General features: G+C 42.4%; 1 protein-coding gene across 2 annotated transcripts in view; it reads right to left on the reverse strand.

Moving 5' to 3' along the window:
* PLEKHG4 (pleckstrin homology and RhoGEF domain containing G4) overlaps window positions 1–26,368 on the reverse strand; it is a 1,592,954-nt gene that overhangs the window by 1,399,934 nt on the left and 166,652 nt on the right. The gene's annotated exons all lie outside the window — the stretch shown is intronic.

The following is a 26,368-nucleotide window of genomic DNA, read 5'->3' on the forward strand; positions in this document are numbered from 1 at the left end:
AGTACTTTACTCTGACAGCAAAAAACAACACCACAGTGTTCAACAGATGGCCAGTAATAGGTTTGTAATTTCATCTACCACACCCTGTGAGGTTCTACACCCTCTCCATGCCCTCTCCCCTCTCTAGACGTTTTAATCCCTACAGTAGGTGTAGTATCGTGTGAGTTAGCAATGATGGAACCCTTTTGGCTCCACATGGACTCCTTAGAACTGTGATGTAAGTGTTAGAGCGTAGTGAAGTGAATGCAGGTTTCGAATGTTGAGTTCAAAGTTACACGCAGATGAATAAAGACGTGTAATACTAAGCTCCTTGTGTGGCATAGTCATTGGTGCGTGCCCAGGCACAGGCATCAATCAAGACCAGTACCCCTTGCTGCATACATTCATGGTATTAACCCCTTCAGCGCTGCGCGGATTCCCCCGCGGTGCTGAAGGGTTCTAGCGCGGGCGTGGTCATGACGGAACGGTTCCGTCATGAGCACAGCTCAACCGATGCTCATGACGGAACCGTTCCGTCATGAGCATCGAAGGGGTTAAGGAAGTAGAGAAAAACCTTTCTCTGGGCTGCTGTAACCTTCCAGTCAAGTTCTTGGATACAGAGCATGAAAAAAGCAGGAAAAAAGCAGGAAGTGTTTTGTTCTGAAGTCATACTCCCCAATTCCTGCAGCATTCAAAGAGAGGCCCATTGGTGTTTACACTGTCCTCCACTTTTCTGTTACAGCCATGATATTGTATGCCCTAAATCCTTTAAGTATGCAATCAAAAAATAAACAAGAGAAAACCTTTAATGAAAAAAGATAAGAAGTATACTTTTAACTGTGAATAGCTTCTCTGAATCAGATCATTAAAGAGCCATCAGGTTACAACAAGTGTTAAACTACTCCCCTGTGGGTGCACAGAGCCAGGAACCAAGATAACCACACTTTTGCGCCCTGCCTTCCTATCTGACACAATCAACTGACCGGATGGCAATTTGACCCTCCCTATCTCAATGCCAACGTAGAGGAGGTCCAAAGCTGGTCCCAAATAGCCTTTTGGACATCGCTCCCCCTATCAGTGGCGGGGCATCTAACCATTGCCAAAATTGTCATTTTGCCACGTATCCTACACTTTTTCACTAACCTACTGGTGGGAATCCCAACGACTACTATCAAAACATTAAACATTTTGCTTATGACCTAATATGGGGCTCGGCCACATGTTGAGTCAGTCTGACAAAACTACAGTTTCTGTCAGACGGTGGTGGCATGGGAGCTCCAGATTTAAGGGTTTACTGTATGCCAAAGCCAACTGCAATGGCTCTCTAACTGGCTAGCGGGCTGCAATATACAGGAGGTAGCACACCCAGTATGATTGCACGGGGAATTTTCCACACGTTGCTTTGCCCCAAGGTGAGCGCCCTGACCGCAATCCCACTACTACTGAAAGTGGCATTGGTGTATTGGAGAATGGCCCTGAAATGCACAGTACAAACTACACTATATGCCCCTAATGTTCCACGTCTGGGACTTCCTGCCCCTACTGGGATACTGACACATTGAAGACTCTCAAAGTGGGAACAGGTTGGAGTGAACACTATAGGCGTGGTATTCGGAGATGGTAACCTACTAACTCATGTCGATTCTGTTCACGAGCAGGAACAGGGGCAGCAAAACACGTTATTTCTCCTACATGCTAGCCTGATACTGTCAAGACTCAGTCCGGTACTGGCATGTGTCAGGGACTCTGGCAACGACTGGTGCCAGGGAAGACAAAGTAGGCAGAACACACAGCAAGTCAAAGGAGAAAGGAAATCCAAAGAGGAAGCTCTGTACAAGAGAATAAGAGAGTTAAGGCTCAGAAAGGAAAGGCCCTCAGAGTTGATTTAGCATTCAGAAAAACTACACACAGGACGGATATGCAAGACATATATATAAAACAACGTTAACAATAAAGGGAATGTGGGGTAAAGCACTCAGGAGCTCCACACGGTAAGACTGAAAGTTCAGTAAGTTCCTCACCCACAATTGCTGTTACAGATACTGACTGCAAATACCCACATATAGGCTATATGCATGCAAAGGCATGGTCTGTGGAGCTGATACCTATGGTGATGTTATAAATGTAACTCAAAGACAATACTCACAGTGAACAAGAAACACCGCCTAGGTTGTCAGCTGTGCCCATGGATCCTGGCGATTAAACATGAACACGCAAGGCAGTAACAGCAAGGGGGTAGAACTAAACAGAAGCACGATAGACAATGAGCTAGCAAGGAGTAGTGCTTAATAGGAAAGGAAGGAAATCACTTGACACACTTGGCAGAAAGCAAGTAACAAACATACACAATAATTAGAAGCAAGACAGAAGGAAAAGAAAGACAGCAAACTAGGAACTGGAACCAAGGAAATGGGAAGAAAGGCATGGACTGGAAAAGGATATATAGAAGGGGAGGCTACAAGGGTATACTAGAATAGTGCAGGTTCAGGAATCAAGAAAACAGAATAGCACTGAAGGCAATGCTGGAGCAGGAACAAGAATTGAGCTACAGCTCAGGAGTCAAGGCAGCACTGCAGGCAGTGCTAGTTCAGGGACAGGGAATTACTAAAGCTCAGGAGTCAATGTAGCACTGCAGGCAGTGCTGGTCCAGGAACAGAGAATTTTTAAAGCTTCAAGAGTTAAGGTAGCACTGCAGGCAGTGCTTGTTCAGGAACATGGAAATTACTAAAGCTCAGGAGTCAAGATAGCACTGCAAACAGTGCGTATTCAGGAACAAGCATAGCTATAGTTCAGGAATAAAGAAATACCTAAAGCTCAGGAAACACTGGAAACAAGATCTGTCTCACTGGTACACAGCTACTATGACCAACCTTGGCCTGAAGGGAGCTGGGGCTTAAAAGAGCTCACAGTAATCACATGCATCAGGTATGAGCAGGCTAGCAGAAGACACCCACAGGTGAGCTGAATTCCTTCACCCATCCTTGACCTGCAGGAGTGGAGACTAAGCAGTGAGCAGGGAATTCTAGGTAACAGAGTGTCAAACATGAGCAGGCTGGCTTCAAGCATGAGCAGGCTACCTTTCACAAAACCCGGCATGGATTGGGAATGGAAGTCATTTCCCAAATAGTGACCAAATGGATGGAAGTCAGGATATGCATGCTAGGAAGTATCTGGAAGCTCATTAGAACACAGGTAAGTCACACTATGCACCCTTCTGGTGGTGGGCATGAGAGTGCAGGGAGTGAATCATGACAGATACGATATGTTAAACTGTGCTGGGCTCCCACCAGGACCGAACTGCCAACGCATGAACTGGTGCACTTGATGTACCTGATGGGCACTGGTAGACACCTAACACGTTGGTTATATCAGGGAATAAGGGAACATCTACCTTCCCCCTTAATGCTGTTGCCAGATAGATGGGACACAGACCTGGGGAGGTATATGACAGACAAGGAATGGACCTCCTTGCTTGCCTACCTGAGGGGAGTCTCCCGCAACTCCTGAATTAAATTCGTACAATACATGATAACCCAAAGAAGATATCTCACCACATCAGCTGCATACTATGTTCCCCGTTGTGGCAGCGAACTGTCCTAGATGTCCTAAACAGGACGACGATCTACTACACGCTTTGGTCCCACGCTGCTATCTCCACATATTGGACATAAATCGCAGCCACACTGCGGGAAGTGAGTTAACAAAAAAAGAACAAACGACAGACCAAGGTCCAGCTCATCCAATCCACATGTACAATGTATTAAAGAGTGGTCCAAACACTTCCTGCACCCGTCGTCCAAAAGTGCAAGTCGCAGCAAAATTTTCAAGAGAAATGGAAGGTGCACTCGTTGCGGAGTGAAACACGCAAGCAGAAATTGTTTTGTGTTCCAAAATTAATTCTTTTATTCAGTCAATCTTTAAAACCGGCACACAGCCAACGCGTTTCGTTCCCAATTGTGCAAAGGGAACTTTGTCAGGGCTCTTATATATCCAACTAATTGGTGGTAATAGGAAGTGTGTATGATGAATTGAGACCTCAGAGGGCACATTCAGCCTGTAACGTGGTATATATAGCACCCAATGGCTGCGGAGTTTTTTCAAATCTCCTAAAAAATAATTTGGGGAAAAGGGCAAGGTCCAGGTCAACACATGTTTACCAGAGGGCCCTGGCGTGTGTTCTCTAGAGCATATTCTCGTTTAGCGGCATGATAACCGGAAAAGCGGGAAGTGGTTGGGGGACACACATGGGACACGGTGGAAAGCTGTCTACTGGGCTTGTATCCATGCACGAAGGGACACAAGGCGCAACCAAAATTTGACGATTTAGAGTCCATACTTGCAAAACGCCTTAAAACCAGGCACTGGAAATTGGTGCTCCCGCCTGCCTTGCCTGCCTGGATGGATGGAGAAGATGGAAAGATGGAGTCTGGTGTAAAGCGGGGAGCTACGCGGGGAGGAACATCGCGATCTGAGGAAGAAGCCCATCGCCATGGCCTGGGACCTCCTTTTGGAGTCCTTCAAAGGGTTAGATACAGACGTACCATAGCCAAACATACGCAACCCACACAAAGGTGTACTGGGGCACTAGTGTAGATTCCAGCCACACACTGAGCCATGACACAGATGATTTCACGCATTGCAATCTAAACGAAGGTAGTACTAATCGAATGCTCCGGTGCACCCCCAGGCACCTCATACTAGTGTGTACATGCCATGTAGCTCTATACTGACTCTCAACACAGACTGATAGATTAGCCCCCTTCTCTATCTCTTTATTTGTTTGCTGCAGGGGGCGCACCCTTTGGTTGGGAGGGGGATTTGTTGCAACATGTAAGCACGTAACATTGTTCATCTTCTTTTGATTTATCATTCGACAGCACCTAATCAGATCTCTAATCACTGTATTGCATGATACCTCAGTTAGAAAGAAGTGGAATTTACATTTATACCTTACAACAGTGTATCTGGCAATCTTGTATCAGTGCTTAGGACATATTGAGATGCTATACTATATCCTTGCCTTTTGTTCGGACAAAACAATAACACTTGTTTTAAAAAGAAAAAAAAAGGAGGTCCAAAGCTTCCAACACCAAAGGGCTAAAGGACTCCACAGCAGTGTCTTTCTTCCTTTACCCCCACCAACTCTCAGCATGGCAGCCTAGCCTGATTTTAATATCTGGTTTCTTTACTATAAATTGAGGTACACGCTCAAAGAGAAGCGTTTTTATTCCCGGAAGGGTTTCTTGTTTGCGGGTTAAAATGTTTTCACATTTACTGACTTGAAAGACTGAGCTCAATGAATCTCTTAAAAATTGGTTGATCTTGGCATTGTTCTGATCTTGAACTAGTGTTGACTACCCAAAGTGTCTCTTTGCTTGCCCCTGTTGAATTTTAAGCACATATTGATAATTAGGTAAAGGTTGGGAACTTTTATATCTAGGCCTCACATAAACCCCAAAACAGTTTACAATCTTTTGAAGTGCTGATGATACTAGCTATTTTGAGCACACCACAGGCATCTTTATGATGCTGTGGAATACTTTTAGATGCAGTAGTTAACTAGCCTCTTTGCCTTCATCCTCTCAACATATGAGATAATAAACTGCCTTAAGTGTGTTGTTGGACTTTTCTGAAACGACCAAATTGCTAGAGTAACTGATCTCAATATGATTGCCAGTTGATGTTATTTCCTGTCAGAGTGACTACCTTCTAAAGGGTAACTAATAGGCAGAAACATGTTTACCCTCTACCAACAATTCGTTTGAGGGCTCCCCCCTCATATTATTTTTTCAAACTGGTGTTTATTTAATTTTTTTGCATAGTACCCCCTAATATTTTTAATCCTATGCCTTGCAGACATTTAGTTACACCAAGAGATTGTTTTAGCTCCCTTTATCTTGATTTTTGCACTCTGCAGCATACAATCACACTTTTTGCTCACATAGGGACTACTCATCCAAAACGCTCCTCCCCTAAGGGGAGTTATAAACCACACGACAAGCTTCTGCGAATGGTGTGAAGAGGGACCCAACGATGAAGCTTACCACTTTAGGCTGGGTGAAGTTTTACGTCCTAAACAAAAGCATGCATCACTGAGACAGAGCACTATCACTCAGATGGGCACAATATTGTCACCCTGATCAACAAACTATGAGTACTTTTGTGTATAGTAAAATGTAGGGAGAACCTGGGAGAGTTTACATATTTCTGTAGGTCTCTGCACCGTCCTACTTTGGGAATAGGTTACACAGTTCTGCTCTTTCAGGTTCATGTAACACTGAGGAGGTAAGGGATAATCTTCCCCAGATGTTTTTGTGATTGTTTCTGAACATCTTTTACGAAAATTAGCGTTTGTTTCACACTAGGCAGCTGCTCTTTTATTTCCTCTGTCTGACTTTTTTTATTTCTTATCTCTATTTCCGCATCCTTAATGTATTTCTGTAGAAAGTGTATGTGATTCTTATTTGCTTTTCTATTAGCCTCTAGGGTTGTAATTAAAGCAGCATCTCTACGAAATTGTATCCTCTGTGAGTCAGTCCACTTGGTGTAACCTACTTGATCCTCTTCAGAGCGCACTACTTGAATGAGTACCTCACTGGGAGTAGATTGTGCTATTTGCAAATCAGTTGCTGCACTGTGCTTGACTCTGGGTAGCTTATTTAAATTGGCTGTTAACTGCTGAATGTCTCTTTGTGGCATATTCCTTCCGTCATTGACAGGTAGCTATCTCGTTTTGCAAATCATCTACAGTTTTGTCAGTGGTCTCTGTGTTTTTCTTGAGACTTACAATAGTGTCTATATGATTAATACAAATAATTGTTTACTTAGATATTTTTTCTCAAGCTGACTCTGCAGCTTTGTAGTTTATAAGTATATTGTTTAACTGAAAATGATTGTCGAAAAAAGTCTAATAAAGATGTTTACTGTAATCCCTTCTTGTGTTAAACTAAGCTGCCAATCTTAATGTTGTTTAATTAATAAATTGTCTTTAAATTGGATATTCTCTGCACTCATATTTTGCATATGCGCTTGAAAATCTGCACTCCAATCGTTTCTCTCTTCTGACTGACTGACTGAAACATTTATAAAGCGCACTTATGCCGTGGCGTCTTGGCGCTAGGAGGACCAAACATACAGCGTGAAATCCTAGGGTCTTGGAAAAAGGAAGGTCTTTATCTTTTTCCTAAAGAGAAACCTGTTAGGTTCCAGCCTGACTATCTCCGGAAGAGAGTTCCACAGATTAGAGGCCATATTGGAGAAACCAGCTCCTCCCCATCTGGCTCTTTTAATTCTGGGGACACATACCAGCCCTACGTTAGCTGACCTAAGGGTACGTACGGGTTGGTACATGGGAAACATCAATTGAATGTCCAAAGCTCCACCTCCATAGATTGCCTTATGCACCATGCAGAGAGCTTTAAACTTTACCCTCTGGCCCACTGGAAGCCAGTGCAGCTGTTTAATTACTGCTGAGGTCGGATGATGTTTGGGCAGATCATGGAGTAATCGCGCTGCCGCATTCTGGAGGGATTGGAGTTTTTTCATCTGACCCTTACCTATCCCGAGATAAAGCGCATTACAGTAATCGATTTTTGAAAGGACAAGGGCTCCCACCACATTTTTACGGAGAGATAGCGCGATAAAAGGTAGAATCTTCCGTAAGATTTTCAATGTGAAGAAACAGGCTGAAGTAACTTGATTAACTGGAGAGGCGTACTTTAGATCTTTATCCAGAACCACTCCCAAGTTCCTTGCCCTGATTACAGGGACTGGACAGGAGCCTGCCTCAGTGGGCCACCAGGTTTGGCTCCAGATGGAAGGAAGTTGGCCAATCTCAATAACCTCGGTCTTATCAGTATTTATCTTCAAGAAGTTCCCAGTCATCCACGCCTTTACATTAGTAAGACAGTTCCGGAACCTCTCAGCTGTTTGCCCGACATTCTGAGACATGGAGACTACTAATTGAGTGTCGCCGGCATAAGACACCAGCATTAGGACATGTTGAGTGATTACCTGTGCCAGAGGTCTAACATACAGATTAAAAAGAGTGGGAGACAACGCAGAGCCCTGCGGTACTCCGCACGGGAGATGGAATAGCCCCGATTGTACCCCATTCCAGTGAATCTGTTGCACACGTGATGTTAAGAAGGAGGTGAGTAAAGTTAAGGCAGTATCTACGATGCCCACTTCCTTCAGCCGCTGCACCAACACCGAATGGTTTACAGTATCGAAGGCCGCGGTCAGATCCAGCAGGATAAGTGTTGCTCTTCCTCCCCCATCCATCACCTTCCGAATCTGTTCCGTGGCCATGAGCAATGCAGATTCGGTGGAGTGAGACGAGCGGAAACCATGCTGTGTGGGATCCAACAAGTTGTTCCTGTCCAAATAGTCCGTTAGTTGTAAATTCACTGCTTTTTCTAAAATCTTAGAGGGTAATGGTAGACACGAAATTGGCCGATAATGTTTTACGTCTAGAGGATCTAGGGCTGGTTTCTTTAGAATAGGCCTAATACAGGCTTTTTTCCACGGCATGGAAATAACCCCAGAAGCAATGACGGCATTTATAAGCGGTGTCAGAGAAGAACTAATCTTATGAGGCAGTAGATGTAAGATGTAAGGGGGACATGGGTCCAATGGGGAACCAGACTTCGTCTGGAGCAACAGATTGGCCACTTGGTCCACTGCAAACTTCAAGTGCAAAAGTTTACCTCTTTCTCCTAAATTCTTTCCAGTAATACATTAAATGCAAAGATAGTTGAAATACAAGGAGCCATACGTTCAGTTTGCTTTTCTTTCATTGGTTCCAATATAAGACCGGTTACTAAGGTTTGCAAAATATAACTATTTGTGGCTATTCATAATTATTCCAGAATGCTCCTTAATAGTATGACATTACTTGCAGAATAAGGAAAGTTTTCTTAACTGTAATCCTTGATCTCCTTCAGGGGAGGTGTGTAGCCAAAATATCGAGTTTTAAATTTCGACCTACAATAATATCGTGTTTTTAATATCGTAGGTACAGAATATCGAAGTCAAGAATATCGATGGACAGAATATCGATCCCAAGGTAAGTAATATCGAAGTTAATAATATCGAAGTAATTAATATCGATGTAAGTAATATCGTAAGCAAAAATTTCGATGTTAATAATATCGATATTTATTTAGTGTAATGTAATTTAATATGTATTTTATTTGTATGTTAAAGATTATTGTAATGTATTTTAATACATTTAAAAATAAATGTTTAGAGATTAATAATTATTTTAAATTTAATTTAGCGTTTTAGTATCAGAGCGGGTTGTGGGTTTATAGGGGAATAGGGTGGGAAGTAATTTAATTATAATTATTGAATTAATATGTATTGTTTAATTGGTATTTATGACTAATTAATTGGTAATTTATTAGTAATTGGTAATTAATTATATTAATTGATTAATTGTTAATTAATTATTTGTAAAATTATTTTATTAATTGGTTAATTATATACATTATAATTAGATTATTCATATTTATTTATTGTTATTGTTAAGTAATTAATTGTTAATTAGTAATGAATTGGTGATTTAATTTTATTAGGTGATTAATTGATAATTAAATTAATTATGTGAATTTTTATGTGTAGTGGGTTGTGGGTTTATAGGGGAATAGGGTGGGATGTAATTAAAATAAAATAAATAATGATATTTATTATTAATTAATTGTTATTAGTTAGTTAAATATAGTAAATATAAATAATTTATTATTGTATTTTATTTGTTGTTATTGCTAATTAATGTATTGTAATTTCGTAGTTAATATGTATTAATTAGTCAATTAATAACTATATTAATTATAAAGAATGTATTATTAATTGTAAATAAGAGATACATTGATATTTAAATCTATTGTGTATTTTGTATGTGTAGTGTGTTGTGTGTTAAAGGGGGAATAGTGTGGGATGTAATTTAAATTTATTTATTTAAATATTTATTTTACATAATTGGTATTTAATAATAAATATTTTTTTAAAACATTGTTAACATGCAATTTCTTTATAAGAAATTATTGAATTGGTTATAATGTTCATAGAATCACTATGCTATCTAGTGCTTTCCCAACTGTTTTACTATCTGGAGTGGGAATAGTAATTTTTACCCCTACGCTATCCAGCGCTTTCCCTACTGTTGCACTCTCTGGAGTTGGAATAGTAATTTTTACCCCTACGCTATCCAGCGCATTCCCTACTGTTGCACTCTTTGGAGTTGGAATAGTAATTTTTACCCCTACGCTATCCAACCTTTTCTCTACTGTTGCACTGTCTGGAGTGGGAAGAGTAATTTTTACCCTTACGCTATCCAACACTTTCCCTACTATTGCATTCTCTGGAGTGGGAATCGTAAATTTTACCCTTACGCTATCCAACACTTTCCCTACTATTGCACTCTCTAGAGTTGGAATAGTCATTTTTACCCCTACGCTATCCAACGTTTTCCCTACTGTTGCACTCTTTGGAGTTGGAATAGTTATTTGTACCCCTACGCTATCCAACGTTTTCCCTACTGTTGCACTGTCTGTAATGGGAATAGTAATTTTTACCCTTACGCTATCCAACACTTTCCCTACTATTACACTCTCTGGAGTGGGAATAGTAATTTTTACCCTTACGCTATCCAACACTTTCCCTACTATTGCACTCTCTGGAGTTGGAATAGTAATTTTTACCCCTACGCTATCCAACGCTTTCCCTACTGTTGCACTCTTTGGAGTTGGAATAGTTATTTTTACCCCTACGCTATCCAACATTTTCCTTACTGTTGTTTTTGTTGAAGTTGGACTAGTAGTTTTATTGTGTCTGATATTTAATATGTTTTGTAATATTTTAGCTATTGTAATATATAATTAATAATAAAAATTATTCAAATTAAAAATATTGATTATTATTTGCTATATGTAATTATTTAATATTTATTAATGTTATTGTTTTATGTGTATAGATGTATTGGTAATTTAAATAAATATTTAATAATTTATATGTGTCAGATTCTTCTAGTCGACTTCCTCAGGAGCAGAAGATATTTCCCAAATTCCCTCTACCAGTGCTTCCGGTCTATGTATTCTAACATATTCAACCAAAAACACTAATTGGGGGGAAAGGGGAATGGGACAAAAGAGAGACTCCTCCAGTCAGGCGCTTCTAAGTTCACCCTTCAACTCTGCTCAGCTCTCAATCGTGTTTGAAGGAACACCTGTAACAGATTAGCATAACAATCTTTAAGAAACACAATCTCCTACTAGTTCTTTCTTTTACTCTCCCTCACTACTTCTTTAATCTTCTTTACCTGTTATTATTTGGAGGATAACTGCTCTCTATTTTGATGCTTTTTTTCAGAAGTCGTGGGTAGACTCTGCTACGCTTGCGTCTTGCTTGCTGCTGTTTCTTATTTGTGCGCTGGTAATGTTGGTTGCTAGATACATATATATATATATATATATTTAGGACTTGGTATCTCCTCAGATAATTAGTGCTAATTCAAGTTCTGCACTTTTCTCTTTTCCTTGTTAATTAAATTAGTCTCTGAACCTTCAATTAGTTGTCGTCTCACTTTTAGTTAATTTAGTTTTTTCTTTTAAAGACTTGCAATTGACTGAACGATGGATAACTTCTTGTAAACTGATTCAAAACCTGGACTAGTTCGGCAAAGGTTTTCTCACAAAAAGTTCTGGTGCTTCACCTTCAGAATACTCAAAACGCTACTCACGGAATTCTTCGAATTTTCTCTGAGACACTTACTTCAGCTTCCGAAAGTGTCTCTAAACGAAATACCTCAGAACTGACAGGCGCGGCGGGAAGACGCTGCTTTCGCCTCAGGAGATTCAGTTGAAGTGCGAGGAGCGTTAATCACTCGCGCGCACTTGTCTTTCTGCTTCTTTAGAACACTAGACTGCTCACCTTTCGGATTCCAAGCGTCGGCGGCCATCTTGAAAATCCCGCGATGGTGAATCTGGAGCACCTTGAAAATTACTCAGTCCAGTAACCTCCGCCGTGGATATAGCCTTCTCCACCGAGGGTAGCAACTGATTCTATGGTATTTCTTTCCTCTATTGCTGCTCAGGGAGATGGTCGCTGCACTGATTGGCTGATTCCTGACAGTACTCCCCCCTAACAGAAGGTCGTCCCCCTTGGGTTTGTTAGGGTTTTTCTCATGGAACCTTTTTATTAATTTTGGTGCATGGACATTGGAACTGGGTTCCCATGATCTTTCTTCTGGACCAAATCCCTTCCAGTCAATTAAATAGAACAGTCTCTTTTTTCTAACCTTTGAGTCTAGGATCTGATTTATCTCGAATTCTTTCTCTGAATTTATTTGAATTGGAGGCGGAGTTGGACTCAACCTAACATCTGGAGGATTTTTCTTTAATAATGACACGTGAAAGACTGGATGGATTTTTAAATGAGAAGGTAATTGGATTTTAACTGCTACTGGGTTCACCATTTTATTCACCTTGAAAGGGCCAATAAATCTGGGTTGGAACTTTCTATTTCCTTTCAATTTTAAATGTCGAGTGGAAAGCCAAACTTTATCTCCTTTTTTAAAAACAGGGCCTACTTTTCTTTTCTTGTCTGCCTGAATCTTGTAACCTTTTTTTGCCTTCTCTAAATTTCTTCTGGCTATTAAAAAGGAGTCTTGCAATTCCTGTGCTAACTGTCCTGCTGCTGGAACTGTCTCGTTCTCTTTTCCTAGGAATACACTTGGGTGCCTCCCATGATTTAAGTAAAAAGGTGTGTACCCTGTTGAACTATGGATGGAATTGTTGTATGCAAATTCTGCGGTCCAAACCAATTCTGACCACTCTTTTTCCTGATCTAAAAGATACAACCTTAAGTACTGTTCTAACTCTTGGTTGACCCGCTCAGTCTGCCCATCGGTTTCTGGGTGGTAACTCGTAGAATATCGAGAGTCTATTCCCAAACTTTTGGTGAATGCCCTCCAAAAATGAGGTGGCAGAGTGGGCTAAAGAACGGTGATGGATCAAACCCAGATCTGTTGACTGGGTGTGAGTGTTTGATTGGTTCTGATGCTCCGTCCATCACCACCCCCTTTTGTACCGCTTTGTTCGCCATAAGTTGGCAGGGTATGCTCAGACGTGAGTCCCTTGCTCACTTTGCCACTGGATTCAAGCAAGCCTGGCTGAAGACGGCTGAAATGCCAGAAACCGGTCCTAGGAAGCTTGTTTCCGGTCCAGGGAAGGCATGGCTTGGCAGTTCGGGCTGGACTGTTCCCATGAGGCACAGGGTCAGACTGATTTGCATATGGCCATGTCTGAACTGGGGTGGCAGAGTGGGCTAAAGAACGGTGATGGATCAAACCCAGATCTGTTGACTGGGTGTGAGTGTTTGATTGGTTCTGATGCTCCGTCCATCACCACCCCCTTTTGTACCGCTTTGTTCGCCATAAGTTGGCAGGGTATGCTCAGACGTGAGTCCCTTGCTCACTTTGCCACTGGATTCAAGCAAGCCTGGCTGAAGACGGCTGAAATGCCAGAAACCGGTCCTAGGAAGCTTGTTTCCGGTCCAGGGAAGGCATGGCTTGGCAGTTCGGGCTGGACTGTTCCCATGAGGCACAGGGTCAGACTGATTTGCATATGGCCATGTCTGAACTGGGGTGGAAGAGTGGGCTAAAGAACGGTGATGGATCAAACCCAGATCTGTTGACTGGGTGTGAGTGTTTGATTGGTTCTGATGCTCCGTCCATCACCACCCCCTTTTGTACCGCTTTGTTCGCCATAAGTTGGCAGGGTATGCTCAGACGTGAGTCCCTTGCTCACTTTGCCACTGGATTCAAGCAAGCCTGGCTGAAGACGGCTGAAATGCCAGAAACCGGTCCTAGGAAGCTTGTTTCCGGTCCAGGGAAGGCATGGCTTGGCAGTTCGGGCTGGACTGTTCCCATGAGGCACAGGGTCAGACTGATTTGCATATGGCCATGTCTGAACTGGGGTGGCAGAGTGGGCTAAAGAACGGTGATGGATCAAACCCAGATCTGTTGACTGGGTGTGAGTGTTTGATTGGTTCTGATGCTCCGTCCATCACCACCCCCTTTTGTACCGCTTTGTTCGCCATAAGTTGGCAGGGTATGCTCAGACGTGAGTCCCTTGCTCACTTTGCCACTGGATTCAAGCAAGCCTGGCTGAAGACGGCTGAAATGCCAGAAACCGGTCCTAGGAAGCTTGTTTCCGGTCCAGGGAAGGCATGGCTTGGCAGTTCGGGCTGGACTGTTCCCATGAGGCACAGGGTCAGACTGATTTGCATATGGCCATGTCTGAACTGGGGTGGCAGAGTGGGCTAAAGAACGGTGATGGATCAAACCCAGATCTGTTGACTGGGTGTGAGTGTTTGATTGGTTCTGATGCTCCGTCCATCACCACCCCCTTTTGTACCGCTTTGTTCGCCATAAGTTGGCAGGGTATGCTCAGACGTGAGTCCCTTGCTCACTTTGCCACTGGATTCAAGCAAGCCTGGCTGAAGACGGCTGAAATGCCAGAAACCGGTCCTAGGAAGCTTGTTTCCGGTCCAGGGAAGGCATGGCTTGGCAGTTCGGGCTGGACTGTTCCCATGAGGCACAGGGTCAGACTGATTTGCATATGGCCATGTCTGAACTGGGGTGGCAGAGTGGGCTAAAGAACGGTGATGGATCAAACCCAGATCTGTTGACTGGGTGTGAGTGTTTGATTGGTTCTGATGCTCCGTCCATCACCACCCCCTTTTGTACCGCTTTGTTCGCCATAAGTTGGCAGGGTATGCTCAGACGTGAGTCCCTTGCTCACTTTGCCACTGGATTCAAGCAAGCCTGGCTGAAGACGGCTGAAATGCCAGAAACCGGTCCTAGGAAGCTTGTTTCCGGTCCAGGGAAGGCATGGCTTGGCAGTTCGGGCTGGACTGTTCCCATGAGGCACAGGGTCAGACTGATTTGCATATGGCCATGTCTGAACTGGGGTGGCAGAGTGGGCTAAAGAACGGTGATGGATCAAACCCAGATCTGTTGACTGGGTGTGAGTGTTTGATTGGTTCTGATGCTCCGTCCATCACCACCCCCTTTTGTACCGCTTTGTTCGCCATAAGTTGGCAGGGTATGCTCAGACGTGAGTCCCTTGCTCACTTTGCCACTGGATTCAAGCAAGCCTGGCTGAAGACGGCTGAAATGCCAGAAACCGGTCCTAGGAAGCTTGTTTCCGGTCCAGGGAAGGCATGGCTTGGCAGTTCGGGCTGGACTGTTCCCATGAGGCACAGGGTCAGACTGATTTGCATATGGCCATGTCTGAACTGGGGTGGCAGAGTGGGCTAAAGAACGGTGATGGATCAAACCCAGATCTGTTGACTGGGTGTGAGTGTTTGATTGGTTCTGATGCTCCGTCCATCACCACCCCCTTTTGTACCGCTTTGTTCGCCATAAGTTGGCAGGGTATGCTCAGACGTGAGTCCCTTGCTCACTTTGCCACTGGATTCAAGCAAGCCTGGCTGAAGACGGCTGAAATGCCAGAAACCGGTCCTAGGAAGCTTGTTTCCGGTCCAGGGAAGGCATGGCTTGGCAGTTCGGGCTGGACTGTTCCCATGAGGCACAGGGTCAGACTGATTTGCATATGGCCATGTCTGAACTGGGGTGGCAGAGTGGGCTAAAGAACGGTGATGGATCAAACCCAGATCTGTTGACTGGGTGTGAGTGTTTGATTGGTTCTGATGCTCCGTCCATCACCACCCCCTTTTGTACCGCTTTGTTCGCCATAAGTTGGCAGGGTATGCTCAGACGTGAGTCCCTTGCTCACTTTGCCACTGGATTCAAGCAAGCCTGGCTGAAGACGGCTGAAATGCCAGAAACCGGTCCTAGGAAGCTTGTTTCCGGTCCAGGGAAGGCATGGCTTGGCAGTTCGGGCTGGACTGTTCCCATGAGGCACAGGGTCAGACTGATTTGCATATGGCCATGTCTGAACTGGGGTGGCAGAGTGGGCTAAAGAACGGTGATGGATCAAACCCAGATCTGTTGACTGGGTGTGAGTGTTTGATTGGTTCTGATGCTCCGTCCATCACCACCCCCTTTTGTACCGCTTTGTTCGCCATAAGTTGGCAGGGTATGCTCAGACGTGAGTCCCTTGCTCACTTTGCCACTGGATTCAAGCAAGCCTGGCTGAAGACGGCTGAAATGCCAGAAACCGGTCCTAGGAAGCTTGTTTCCGGTCCAGGGAAGGCATGGCTTGGCAGTTCGGGCTGGACTGTTCCCATGAGGCACAGGGTCAGACTGATTTGCATATGGCCATGTCTGAACTGGGGTGGCAGAGTGGGCTAAAGAACGGTGATGGATCAAACCCAGATCTGTTGACTGGGTGTGAGTGTTTGATTGGTTCTGATGCTCCGTCCATCACCACCCCCTTTTGTACCGCTTTGTTCGCCATAAGTTGGCAGGGTATGCTCAGACGTGAGTCCCTTGCTCACTTTGCCACTGGATTCAAGCAAGCCTGGCTGAAGACGGCTGAAATGCCAGAAACCGGTCCTAGGAAGCTTGTTTCCGGTCCAGGGAAGGCATGGCTTGGCAGTTCGGGCTGGACTGTTCCCATGAGGCACAGGGTCAGACTGATTTGCATATGGCCATGTCTGAACTGGGGTGGCAGAGTGGGCTAAAGAACGGTGATGGATCAAACCCAGATCTGTTGACTGGGTGTGAGTGTTTGATTGGTTCTGATGCTCCGTCCATCACCACCCCCTTTTGTACCGCTTTGTTCGCCATAAGTTGGCAGGGTATGCTCAGACGTGAGTCCCTTGCTCACTTTGCCACTGGATTCAAGCAAGCCTGGCTGAAGACGGCTGAAATGCCAGAAACCGGTCCTTGGAAGCTTGTTTCCGGTCCAGGGAAGGCATGGCTTGGCAGTTCGGGCTGGACTGTTCCCATGAGGCACAGGGTCAGACTGATTTGCATATGGCCATGTCTGAACTGGGGTGGCAGAGTGGGCTAAAGAACGGTGATGGATCAAACCCAGATCTGTTGACTGGGTGTGAGTGTTTGATTGGTTCTGATGCTCCGTCCATCACCACCCCCTTTTGTACCGCTCCAAAAATGAGAGACAAACTGGGTTCCCCTATCTGATATTAGTACCTTTGGAATCCCATGGGCCCTCACAATATGTTGTGTGAACAATCGTGCCACCTGGGAAGCACTGGGAATACCTTTTAGTGGTACAAAATGGGCCATCTTTGAAAATGTGTCTACAAATACTATTATGGTGTTATTGCCTTGACTAGGGGGAAGGTCAACTATAAGATCCATTGTGACTGTATGCCATGGGTGAGGTGCGGTGGGCAACGGCATCAATAACCCATGTGGAGCTGACCTACTCGTTTTTCCCTTTACGCACCTTTCGCAGGTGGAGACGTATTGTCGTATCTGAGTTCCCATGTTTGGCCACCAAAAGGTCCTCTTGATTAGTTCCTTAGTCTTTTGTATTCCTTTATGACCAGCCAATGGGTCATCATGGCAAGCATGCAAGATTTTCTCTCGGATTTCTTTTGTTGGGATGAAAAGAAGTCCTTGATGATACGGCAATCCTTCCTTGACAGTTCTTTCTGGAGCTTCTTTTAACCAGGCTGACAGTTCTGCAGCTGAGATGTTCTTCTTAATCTCACTTTCTAGCTCATTGTATTGAATTGTTAAAATACATTTTTCTTTTGGGATGATGGGTTCTTTGCTGATAGCTTTCTCCACTGATTCTGTTTCAATTCTTGAAAGAGCATCCGCTTTTCCATTTGCCATTCCAGGACGATAGGTGATCACAAAATTGTAGTCCGCAAAATACAAGGACCACCTTAACTGTCGTGCTGTTAAGGTTCGAGCCGATTTCAAAAACTGCAGGTTTCTGTGGTCGGTAAACACAGTAATCTTGTGACGTGCACCCATCAAGTAATGTCTCCATTCTCGAAAAGCTTCCTTCACTGCCAAAAGTTCTTTATCTGCGATCGAGTAGTTGATTTCAGCAGGAGTTAATTTTTTCGAATAAAAGGCCACTGGATGTAGCTGGCCGGTATTTTTATGCCGCTGGGATAAGATTCCACCTATGGCGGTATCTGGGGCATCTGCTTCGACATAATAGGGTTCCTCTGGGTCAGCATGTAACAAAATGGGTGCTGAGACAAAAGATTGCTTCAAGAATTGAAAGGCCGAATCTGCTTCTGGTGTCCAATCAAATGTCACTCCCTTTTTCAGCATACGAGTTATTGGGCTGACAGTAGTTGAAAAATTCAAAATGAACCTTCGATAAAAGTTTGCAAAGCCCAAAAAACTTTGGATTTCCTTTACACTTCTTGGGGCCGGCCATTCTTGCACTGCTCTCACCTTGGCTGGATCCATACTAACTCCTTCTGGAGACAATATGAATCCCAAAAATTACACCTGGTTCACATGAAAAGCGCATTTCTCTAGTTTGACATAAAGGCTGTTCTCTAACAACCTTCGTAGGATGGTTCTCACATGGGACACATGATCTTCTTGGTTGTTTGAAAAGATAAAAATGTCATCAATGTATACTACGGCAAATCTATCCAAGAATTCGCGCAGTACGTCGTTCACAAAATGTTGAAATGCGGCTGGAGCATTGCATAACCCATAAGGCATTACTTGGTATTCGAACAATCCGTAGCGAGTTCGAAACGCTGTCTTCCACTCATCTCCAGGTGCTACTCGATCTAGGTGATAAGCACCTCTAAGATCCAATTTTGTATAGATTTTAGCATCCTTCACTTGATCCAACATCTCGGATACCAAGGGTAATGGGTAACGATTTTTTACTGTGACTTGATTAATGGCTCTATAATCTATGCAAGTTCGAAGTTCGCCGTTCTTCTTTGGGATAAAGAACAGGGGCGAAGAGACTGGGGACTGTGAGGGACGAACAAATCCATTGGCTAAATACTGGTCTAGGTACTCTTTTAAATGAGCATTCTCTGCCTCCGTTAGAGCATATACTCGACTACAAGGAAGGTTCGCTCCTGGTTCCAATTCTATTCGACAGTCATATGGCCTATGTGGAGGTAATTTTTCAGCTTCTTTTTTATCAAACACCTTGGCCAAGTCTCGATATTCACTAGGAATTTCTTCTGACTCTGTCATACAGATGCTGATGGGGGCTGACACCAAACAAGCTACTTGTGATTTCTCAATACCCCTGGGATTTTCACAAAAGCAATTTGCAGTGCAGTATGATGAATTCATTACTACAGTCCGTTGACTCCAATTTATTTGGGGGTTGTGCTCAGTAAGCCAAGGTATTCCCAAGATAAATTGGAATTGGGGCGCATCAATTAAACTGAAGGTTATTTGTTCCTTGTGACCATTCAATCCCATGAGGAGCAATGATTCTGTTTCATGGGTAATGGGGCCTGAAGACAAATTTGTTCCATCAACAGCTCTTACAGCTTCTAAAATCTTCTTTTTAACAAATTGAACTCCCAATCTTTTGGCACAGTTTATGTCACAAAAATTACCGGTGGCTCCCGAGTCAATCATCACCGAAACCTCTGAAGTTCTTGTGTCTTGAAACCGGATTGTGAATGGCAAAACTAAGTGTGGAACTGAAGTTTGCAATGTATTTGCCACTCGTTGAATGGTTGGAGTTGACTTAGCCTCTGCTGCCATCAGAGCAACCCCTTCTACTGATGGAGCCTGTCTTTTACCTGTGGTCCTGTTTTTGGCCTCTTTGGACACTCCCTAACAAAATGTCCTGACACTCCACAATATAGACACAATTGATTCGTTCTTCTCTTCTCTTTCTCCTCCTTCGATAGTGGACCACGAATTGCTCCAATTTGCATTGGTTCGTCGTTCTGAGCGTTGTCTGGAGTTTTATGAATTTCACTTTTTACTCTGTCAAACCTGGGAGGAATTGGACGAAAATCTCTCCTCTTTTCTGACCTTCGTTCATTTAAGCGATGATCAATCTGCAAAACTAGATCTATTAATTCTGAGATTTCCGAAGGTCTACCAGGAACTTGTGCCAAAGCATCCTTTAATTCTTCCTTCAATCCACGATAAAAAATTGCTGCTCTTTTTTCATTTGGCCAATTCGTTTCTACTATTAATTTATTGAAGTGGGCAATATAAGCCACCAGGTCACGATTCCCTTGTCGTAGATCCAACAGTTCGTTATCTGTTGCCTGAGCTGCAGTCCTGCGATCAAATATTCTTAAAAATTCGGCCTTGAAATCCTGAAAGTTATATAACATGGGATCATTTCTGTTGACTATAGGCATAGACCACGCTGCTGCATCACCAGTCAGATACGACAATACGAATGCCACCCTAGATTGGTCTTCGGAAAATATTACTGGGCGACACAAAAAATGTAGTGAACACTGAGTGAGGAAGATTTGAGCTTTATGCGAATCCCCCCCCAAAACGCTCTGGTTGTGCTAAAGGAATGATTGGGGAAACTGCATGTATGACCTGAGTTGATAACCCTACCGGTTGAGAACCACTTGGAATACCTGTAGCCCCTCCAGAGGGAGACCCTGCTGAAGCTACTAACTTCTCCATTCTTTGTTTAATCTGCAAGGACTCCTGACTGGATCTACGTAATTCCTCTCTCAGGACTTTATTCTCTTCTGCAGTGTCATGTAATTGCTTTTGCATGTTCTCGAGTATGGTTGTTAGAGTTTTCAAATCTAATCCTTCTGTCATTTCTGCTCGGGTGGAAGTCTATTTCTTTTTAGGGGCACTTCAATCTGTCAGATTCTTCTAGTCGACTTCCTCAGGAGCAGAAGATATTTCCCAAATTCCCTCTACCAGTGCTTCCGGTCTATGTATTCTAACATATTCAACCAAAAACACTAATTGGGGGGAAAGGGGAATGGGACAAAAGAGAGACTCCTCCAGTCAGGCGCTTCTAAGTTCACCCTTCAACTCTGCTCAGCTCTCAATCGTGTTTGAAGGAACACCTGTAACAGATTAGAATAACAATCTTTAAGAAACACAATCTCCTACTAGTTCTTTCTTTTACTCTCCCTCACTACTTCTTTAATCTTCTTTACCTGTTATTATTTGGAGGATAACTGCTCTCTATTTTGATGCTTTTTTTCAGAAGTCGTGGGTAGACTCTGCTACGCTTGCGTCTTGCTTGCTGCTGTTTCTTATTTGTGCGCTGGTAATGTTGGTTGCTAGATACATATATATATATATATATATTTAGGACTTGGTATCTCCTCAGATAATTAGTGCTAATTCAAGTTCTGCACTTTTCTCTTTTCCTTGTTAATTAAATTAGTCTCTGAACCTTCAATTAGTTGTCGTCTCACTTTTAGTTAATTTTGTTTTTTCTTTTAAAGACTTGCAATTGACTGAACGATGGATAACTTCTTGTAAACTGATTCAAAACCTGGACTAGTTCGGCAAAGGTTTTCTCACAAAAAGTTCTGGTGCTTCACCTTCAGAATACTCAAAACGCTACTCACGGAATTCTTCGAATTTTCTCTGAGACACTTACTTCAGCTTCCGAAAGTGTCTCTAAACGAAATACCTCAGAACTGACAGGCGCGGCGGGAAGACGCTGCTTTCGCCTCAGGAGATTCAGTTGAAGTGCGAGGAGCGTTAATCACTCGCGCGCACTTGTCTTTCTGCTTCTTTAGAACACTAGACTGCTCACCTTTCGGATTCCAAGCGTCGGCGGCCATCTTGAAAATCCCGCGATGGTGAATCTGGAGCACCTTGAAAATTACTCGGTCCAGTAACATCCGCCGTGGATATAGCCTTCTCCACCGAGGGTAGCAACTGATTCTATGGTATTTCTTTCCTCTATTGCTGCTCAGGGAGATGGTCGCTGCACTGATTGGCTGATTCCTGACAATATGTTACAGAAATTATTATTAAAAATAATTATTAAGTAAGTGTATATATTATATATTATATATATATGTTTAATTAAAGTTTTATTTAATTATATATATTTATTATAAATTTTACATATTATAAAATATATTTAATTATGTTTCTTTGATTTATAAGTATTATTTGGTTTATTTTACATATATTTTTTAAGTAAAAAAAAAACGATATTTTTGAATTACGATATTTTTGACATCGATAATAAATTATCGATATTTTTGTACTTACCATGTTGTAGATAGGATGTCGATATTCTTGACCACGATATTTTTGTTGCGATATTTTTGTAGGTCGAATTTTTGTCTTTCGAAATTATGTCATACAACCTTCAGGGGAATCTCCATTACCATCATAAGCACTGAATAGGTCCACACACCTGCAGGGATCCCAGAGCACTTCTCTAAAATATATCTTCTTAAGTGTAAATCTTCACCTCACTTCAGGAAGGCCATGTTTTAAGCTACACCTTTAAAATGTCTGCAGCCTATAACATAGACTTTATTAGACAATTAGTTTAATTTACTTTTAAAAAGTCCAAATCAATAATAAAAAATAGGAAAAATTACTCAAACTAGATAATCTTTCCTTGAAAATCTAATTAACAAACATTTTTCAAAGGAAATGGGGAAGAAGGAATAGGGCAATATAGACACATAGGCTACAGCTAGTCTAGTTCGACTGACACTGTACCTTTAAGTGCTCACAGCACTCCAGTATCCCATTATGCCCAGCAGATGTCAGTTACCTCAGTTCTTTTTCAAAGTGATAGAAACAAAGATTATTGAAAACTAGAATATCTGTTAATTATCTTTCTTCCTTCCTTCCACAAGGGAGAAGAGAGAATTGCTTATGATTTCAAGCGAGATACCCCTGAAGGTAGCCTAGGATTAGAGGTAAAAAGTCTTTCCCTTTCCTTCAAAGTATCTCAATTGATAATCATAAGCACTGAATAGCCTAGCAAGCTCATCCTAACAAGACAGTGAAAGAGGAAAAAAAATGTATAACAGAAGTAACTAAGCAAAGAGATTTCTCAAGGAAGCTTGTCCTACATGAGCATCTACTCAAGCATCTGACTCAAGATAATAGTGTCTCCATCTGATTACAATGGGAAGATGCCTAATTAAAGCAGACGTTACAGATTTACCTCTGGCTGCTGGCTTTCTAGCTAAGAATTTGTTTGCTTTTTGATAGCAAAAAGAATGCAAGAGGCCATCCATCTAGATATAGGTTGTTTAGATGTAGGTAAACTAGAACATAATGGGCCATAATTCACAAACAATCATTTGGAATTTCAAGTACCTTTAGATTTGTCAATATAGAATTTCAGAACTCTTCTCACGTCTAATGAGTGAAGAGATCTCTCTGCTGGAGTGGTAGGAAATGAAAGAAAGTCGGTAAATTAAGGGTTTGATTAACGTGAAATCCGAAACTACTTTAGGTAAATATTTTGGAAGAATTCTCATGACAAAATTATTGCTATGAATTACTGTATAAGGCTCATGAGAGGATAATGCTTGAATTTCGCTAACCCTGCGTGCTGATGTGATAGCCACAAGAAATGCGGCTTTCCAACTCATATGTTGTAAGGTGGTTTTGTGCATAGGTTCGAATGGAGGTCCCACGAGACGTGAAAGCACAATGTTAAACTACCAGGAGGGAGATGGTCTATATATCGAGGGAAAAGCTTTTATAATATCGTTTGAGGCCCTTACCAACTGGGATCTTGAAAAAATAGGTTTTTGTACTACATTTTCTGTGGGCAGCATTAGTTGTCAAATGGACCTTAAAAGAAGAAAACTGTAGCTAAGATTTGGCCGAATTAAGCAAATATGGTAGTAGAGCTTCCTCTTGGCAGATGTTGGATCAAAGGTCTTGTCAGAACACCAGATAGTAAAATATCTTCCATTTGAAGGAGTAAAAAGGCTTTTGTAGATGGACATTTAGAATGCCCATACAGTCTTGAAGAAGGCTCAAGTGTCCATATTGGACGAGTTAAGGAACCAGGCTGTCAAAGTCAAATGTGAAAGGGTGGGATGAACCATCTGGCCTTCAAACGTGATGGGAAGGTCCAGTGTGCATGTCAGCCTCATGTGTGGATGTTTCGACATGTACAACAGGTCTGTGAAATACCACTGTTGTGGCCTTTTTGGAGCTAATAAAATCATTTTGGCTCTCAAGTAAGCAAGCTTGATGATCACTGCTGGAATCAGGGGTAACTATGAAAAGGCATAGACAAATTTGTCATACCAGTCGATCCATAGGGCATTACATTTTGTCCATGGTTGTAGAAGCTCGAGGCCAGGTGGTTGAGGACCCACCAGTGACTTTCTTCAAGCCATCTGATGAGATAGTCGCTTCAGTGGTCCTGACGTTCCCTATTTGTACAAATAGTACATTGCTGTTGTGTTGCTTGTCTGAACAAAGTGCGAGTCTGTCTTGAATGAGGGCTGGAAATACTTCAGGGCCAAGTGCCCAACTCTTAGTTCCAGTAGGTTGATGTGGTATGTCATTTCTTCTGTGGACCACATTCCCTGTATCTGAAAGTGATCCATGTGTGCACCCTAACCTGTGAGGAAGGCATTGGTCACTATTGTCTGTGACATGATCTACTGATGAAAAGGCATTCAGAGGAGGAGATTTTTCAGTTGACCTCACCATTTGAGAAATTATTTCGCTTTGAGGGAAAGAGTGATCTTGTCATCCCAGATGTCCAAATATTGGCTCCACTGCTCTTCCAGACACTCTTATAGTGGTCACATGTGGACACCGGTGGTCAAAAGATGCAGGATGCCACGAACCCAGTAGAGATGGGAAACCTTCATTAGAGATTGACATTTCAAAGATGAATAAATACACTTTTGCTTCTAGAGCATCACAAACAACTCCGGGATAGTAGAGAGCCTGCACCAGTGATGTAGTCGACGTTTTGTGACTGACATGCAGTCCTAAGCTAGTGAGATTAGAAACAGTTATTTGATAATGTTGACAAGCTTTTTAGTTTGTTGAGTCCTTGATGAGCCAGACATTTGTATACGGATAGATGAAGATCTTGAGTTTCCTGAGATGTGCAGCAACCACAGCCATGCACTTTGAAAAAGTTCTTGGAGCTGATTTGATGCCAAAAGAAAGCATTTTGTACTGGTTGTTTCTGACCACAAAATTCTGGAATTTTAGGTGGTTTCTGGCTGTTATTAAATTAGTACACACCCTGAAGATCTACAGACCATAGCATGTCCCCTTGATAGAACTGAGGGTACATTTGGTATAACTCAAGCCTTTTGAATTTCTCTTTCTGTATCCATTTTTTTGTGACTTTCAGATAAAGGTTGGGTCTGTATTCGGTCCCATTCCTTTTTGGGGAAGGGGTACAGCTTCCACTAGGTGCTATTGTAGAAGAACATTTACTTTTTCTTGAAGCATTTCTGTTGAGTAGATGTTCTTGATGGTATAGCTGGTGGGGAATGGTCAAATTTGATTTTCAAACATCAGAAATAGGAGAGAAGTACTCAAAAAATGTATATAATCAACATTCTCCTATTCTAGTTTAACTACAAATTCATCCGCTCCATCAGTGAGTCACAAAGTGTCACACGTTCAGTCCATTAATGTATCCAAAAAGACCAATTCATTATTTATTCCATTTATTCTTCATTCTTCTTTACAACATTTTTCTTCACAGATTGTCAGCCTAGCCAACGCGTTTATTCCTTCAAAAGGACTTGTTCAAGGCATTAGTGCTATTCACTTGTTTACTCCTTCATGGCTACCTACTCACTGCCCTCTCTGAGACAGTGATCATTCTGTGCAATAGTTAGTACTTATGCATCTTTTGTGATGGAACTCCACCTCTTCCATGCAAATGGAAATACTTTCCCCCACCGGAGTGGGTAATGAAAGAAGTGAAAGTAGAGACTCATTGTTGTGTTCCTCTTGGAGGTTTTCCTGTCTGAGCGGGTTGGTGATCAGCACTCACTTTCGGTTGTCACCTTTGCTGTTGTTGCAAAGGCCTTTGCTGCTGCTATTGGTGGAGGGTAAGGTTGGTTTGAATGTTTCTTCTGCTTCTTATCTTTCTCCAGTCCAACAGCTTTTAGGGTCTCCACCTCGGTTCCATCTCAGTCATCTCATTGTCTGTATGATTTTGAAATAAAGTCGGACCAGAAAAGGGTAGATTGACGTTCCTCTGCTGAGATTTCTGTGCTGCTAATAATCATCATTAGCAATAATCACTTGGTGAAACACCCTTATGCCCTCATTCAGGATTTCAATAAAATTGATCAGTGTCACACTGTAAATGCACACAATATCGAATCACAAAAATATCGGCAAATGAATATCATTCACAAAAATATCAGCTTACTATACTTAACTTAGAAAAACAAATATCGTCTACAAAAATATTGCTGTCATAACTATAGATTTTTACTAATATCTATAACAAAAATATCAGAAACAAAAATATCGTAACCTACAGATAAACATATAAGTTGTGAAAAT

The sequence above is a fragment of the Triturus cristatus genome, chromosome 12 (assembly GCF_964204655.1).
Source record: "Triturus cristatus chromosome 12, aTriCri1.1, whole genome shotgun sequence".
Lineage (NCBI taxonomy): Eukaryota > Metazoa > Chordata > Amphibia > Caudata > Salamandridae > Triturus > Triturus cristatus.